Consider the following 4,892-nt stretch of genomic DNA (forward strand, 5'->3'; position numbering starts at 1 on the left):
TTGTATTTATAAGGCAAGCACTACACTGGCTGAGCCATTTCCCCAGCCCTCAAAAACATTTTTCTTTTTTTGGAGGGTTTTGTTGGGGGTTGGTCTGATGCTTGTATTTTGATGCTAATTACTGGCCCTCAGGATCTGGTTACTTCCCTGATACACCTATCCTTGTTGTGTAAACCTGCCTAAAACATTATACCTAATTGGTTGATTAAAAAGCCTTAATCCTGGGCAGGGCAAAATGGGGTAGGAGTGGCTATGGTTCCTGAGCTTTGGGGTTCAGGAGAATCATAGGAAAGAGAGAGGGGGACAGGAAGAGAGGAGGAAGGAGGAAACCAGGATGGATTAGCATGGAGAAGGAACCATGTGGGCTGGGAGGAAGGACTCCAATAATGGTGTGGAAAGGCCCAGATGAAGAATACAAGCAAGTATTTATAAGATTGTGGATGGAAGGTAGCCCATTTAAGGATGGTTAAGGCGGATGTCATTGGATGGGGGTGGGGGTGGATGGTAAGATTACTGAGACAGCATAGGTGAAATATCTGCCCAGCCCAAAGGAAATAGGCAATTTAAAATCTAACAGGTGTCTGTGTTTTATTAATTGTGGTAGTGGGTTAACTAATCCTGCTGTGATAATCATAGGGCAAATAATAAATGACAATTAGCCCAACACTGTTTTATTTACAACAACAGGATTTGTTGGTTTTTTGTTTGTTTGTTTTTGAGACAGGGTTGTGTAGCCTTGGCTGTCCTGGACTCACTTTGTAGACCAGGCTGGCCTCAAACTCACAGATATCCACCTGCCTCCGCCTCCCTGAGTGCTGAGATTACAGGTGTGCGCTTTTCTTTCTATATTTTAATTAAAATTTTGGTATAAACAAATTGCAAAAAACAAACAAAAAAACACCACGAGGCAAAAACATTTTCAAAGCAGACAGAACTTTGAGGAAGAACTCTAAGGCTCTTTTCTCTAGGTTCAAGGCAGTTTCTATTTTTAAAAGGCCCAGATCAGAATATCTTCAAGTCTTCCTCTGGCTGGGAGAGAGAAGACTTGACATCTCTGCTGGTTCCTATGGCAACCATCAACAGCTATGATAATGCCAACAAAAGAACTAGGGGACTTGGTAGTTTTACCACTGTGTGTATATGTGTGGCCAGATCAGAGTTTATTCTGAAGGCAAATGCATAGCCCACTTGACCAACCTCCGTTGTGTCTCCAATTCTCAGGGGACTGTGGGTAGGCTAGCAAGAGGTCAAGTTGGGGCCACCTCTCATCCTCCCAGGTTCCGCAGACACATTTCTTGACACTTTGAAGAGATTAGCGGGTGACCTACTTCCAGTTAGGTCAGGCTGTCGTGATTCCAGCGGGCGGCGGCTCAAAATACCCCTGCGCCATTTGCTTCACGTGAAAGCGCTGTGGCAGGCACATGTCGGTGGATTCCAAAGCCCGGGCATTGAACGAGGGCTCGCTCTCAGGCATGCAGGCTGCAGGCTACAGGTTTGACACAGCGACACAGAAGTGTCTGTCTGTCACCTTGCCTTCTTGTCTCATCCCCTGGGAAACAGATCTCCCAGAAATGCCTCGCCTTGTGGTGACACACTGCATGAGGCACAGTGCACTTTGATAAGGGACCACAGTGCCGCCACCTTCCACTTTGTCAGAAAAAAAAAAAAAAAAAAAGCTTGTTGCGATGCTCAGCTGAGGCTTTTCTGTAGAACATTAAGAGTTCGGGACTGGTAGGACAGTGGTGGCACATGCCTTTCTTCCTAGCACTTGAGAGGCAGAGGCAGGCTGATCTCTGTGAGCTATGCAGAGGAACCCTGTCTGGAAACAAAACAAAAAGCAATAACAACAAAAGGAGTCAGGACTAGAGGGAGGTAGCTGGAGTTCAGAGAGCGAGCTCACCTCACATTTGCGAAGCCCTGAGTTTGATGCATGCGTGCACTTCCAGGCATATACACGTTGGGAGTAGGGCAGGAGAGGCAGAAGTTCAAGGCCATCCTTGGTGAGCTCAAAGCCAGTCTGTGTTACAGGAGACCCTGTCTTAAAAAACAAACAACCCACACCCCAAAGCCAGCACTAGAATACGGCCTGAGGTGGGGGCGGGGGGTGAATAAGAAGTGTCCCCCATAGGCTCCTGTATTTGAACACTTGGTCCCACGTTGGTGGCTGTTCAGGAAGGTTAGAGGACTTTTAGGCTGTGGGGTCTTGTTGGAGGAGGCTCATCAGAGTTTGTAGCCTCATCCCACTTCCTGTTCTCTCTCTGCTTCCCTCAGCTTCCTGTTCCTGCTGCCATGATGGACAACTAACCCTCTGGAACCATGAGACCAAAAGAAAACAACAACAAAGTCTCTCTTTCTTCTGTAACGGGCTCTTGGTTTTTATCACGGCAACAGAAAAGTAACTGAGAGCCAGGAGAAAGGCTTTCTGCTCTGCTGTGTAGGTGACTCTCCTTCCCTGTTATTAGCTATGGGTCCACTCTATTCCCTGGAGCATCTCAGGAGAGGAAACGTTCCAGAGCTTGTAAAAGCCTAGAGATAACCGTTTCTCCAGTATCGGCCTGATGGATGGATGTGTCAAGGCCTGTGTATTTCTGTCTTCATGTTTGGCATGAAGATTTGTTTGTTCTGTGCTTACTGTGTGCTGGGTTCAGTGCTAGGCAACATGAGCTGTGACCTCGTGAAGTTTAAAATTTGGTGGCAACAAGGTCAACAAACATCATTCCTAAGGAAGACAGCAGGATACATGTTTGGGCTATGTGTCTTGGTAGCAAGGGCTGTATGAGTTAAGGGGTGGGGAGAATGGAGGAACAGACGTTAATTGAGTCCCACGGTTTTCCAGGCCCTGGGGAAAGCCATTACCTGCCTTAAGTTTGCATCATGTCTACGAGGTTGTACATCATTCTACAAGAACTGAAGTAACTCAGTGAGATTGAGAGACATCCCACAGGCACATACTCAGAAAGTGGCCAAGTCAGGACATGAACTCACACTTTCCTGGCCCTAATTGCTGCAAAATACACCCTCCCAAACAGAACAAGAGTTAACTCTGAGGGGCTGGAGAGATGGCTCAGCAGTTAAGAGCACTGGTTGTTTTTCTAGAGGTCCTGAGTCCAATTCCCAAAAACCACATGACAGCTCCCCTCCCCCCACCCCCATCTATAATGAGATCTGGTGTCCTCTTCTGCCTTGCAGGCACGCATGCAGGCAGAATACTGTAATAAATAATAAATAAATCTTTTAAAAAAATGAAATAGCCTTCATGGTAGTGCTGAGAGGGCCAGACCTGACCTCCTCCCCCCAAAAAAGTCATCAGCTCCAGGAACTAAGCCATAGGTCACCAATTCCAGGAATAAGAAAACCATTAAAAAAAAAAAGTTAACTCTGCCTTCCGGAAAGAACAGGTTGGAATCTGTGTGGAATGTCCAAGGTCACTGAAATTGCCGCAGCTGAGCCGGTACTAAATGTAGGCCTGTCCATCTGGTGCCCGCTGGCGTTTCCCTAGCTCATTTGCAGCCTGTTCCCTGCACTTTTCTGTCCTTGTGCCAGATGGTAGCCACCACCAGTGGCTTCACCCATGAAGTGGCATCATGACAGTCACTTTGGAGGGGGTAGAGCGGGTAGGGCGGCTGCTTCTTGCTTCTGAGGTCCTTATGGAGCTGCACAGACAGAGAAACTGAGGCCACCTTCTTGCCTCGCTTTGGCTGTTCCTGACCGACCTACAAACCACACCAGGTTCCATCTCAAAACACAATGGCTTTCCTTCCCTCAAGCCGTGAGCTTCCGGCCTCCAGCTTCATCCAGACTGGTGGCTCCAAGCGAGCCGTGAGGAAAGCAGGGTCTGCTGGTACCTGTTTCTGTTTCTTGGCACTCGATGTGGAATTATGTGAACAGCCTGGAGCATTAATGACTAGCCGGGGAGGCATGTGCTTCTTGTCCACTGGGGGAAGGGAATGGAAGGCTCTGCACTGGCCTTGGAGCCCTGCAGCACCTCCTCCTGTCAGCTCTGCCCCTCTGGAGAGCCCCTGACTACGGCAGATGTTCAGGTACCTGAGAGAGGAGCAGCAAGCTGATAAGGCATTTTCACATCAATTAGTAGCGATCGCTGTGTGTTAGTGTTTTACAGTGTCTTCCGTGGGGTGCTTGCACGACAGACACCCATGATTCTGTAGCTGAGCAGGAAGAGGAATGGTTTCTGCTTCCGTCAGAACTTACACTGCATCCCCCTGTCCCTCACACAGTCACACAAAAATAGGCAGAACAGCAAACAGGCAAAACTGGGCTTCTGTGTTTGGCTAATGCTTCAGCTGGTGTAAGAAGTGCTTAGTTAGAAGTGGTGTACGTCTGTGAGCCCAGCATTCAGCAGGCTGAGACTGAAGGATGGGAAGAGAATTTGAGGCTAGCCTGGACTACAAGGTGAGAATCTGTCTGCAAGTGGAGGGATAAAGGGAAAAAGAAAAGGGAGGAAAAAGGAGAGGAGGAAGAGGAGGGGGGAGGAAGAGAAGAAGAAAAAGAAAAGCTTGGTTTATGAAGTTGATCTCTCCAGGACAGTGAACCAGATCTCATCTGTGTCCTGAAGCAGAAGGGCCTCAAAGATGCCTTAGGCTAAAGGTGCTGTGGGGCACAGTCAGTCTTGTGGAAACAGTGGGGAGAGTTCTCAGAAGACCTAAGGACCTTCGAATTTAAGAAGTACAGGTGCCAAGGAAAACACACAGCCTTGGGGCAAGAAGGACCAAAGAGCGCCACCTAGTGGCTCCAGGGAGTTCTCGTGACAAAATCAGTGAAGAAAGCAAGCCTCCCCTTCACAGGTGATAGCCAAGAGAAAGCAAGCAAATAAAACACAAAGCACCAAACCATTCCGCACAGGACCTCAAATACAAATAAGCCAAAGGGTTATA

This window comes from Psammomys obesus, unplaced genomic scaffold, assembly GCF_907164565.1.
Source record: "Psammomys obesus unplaced genomic scaffold, mPsaObe1.curated_primary_1811, whole genome shotgun sequence".
NCBI lineage: Eukaryota > Metazoa > Chordata > Mammalia > Rodentia > Muridae > Psammomys > Psammomys obesus.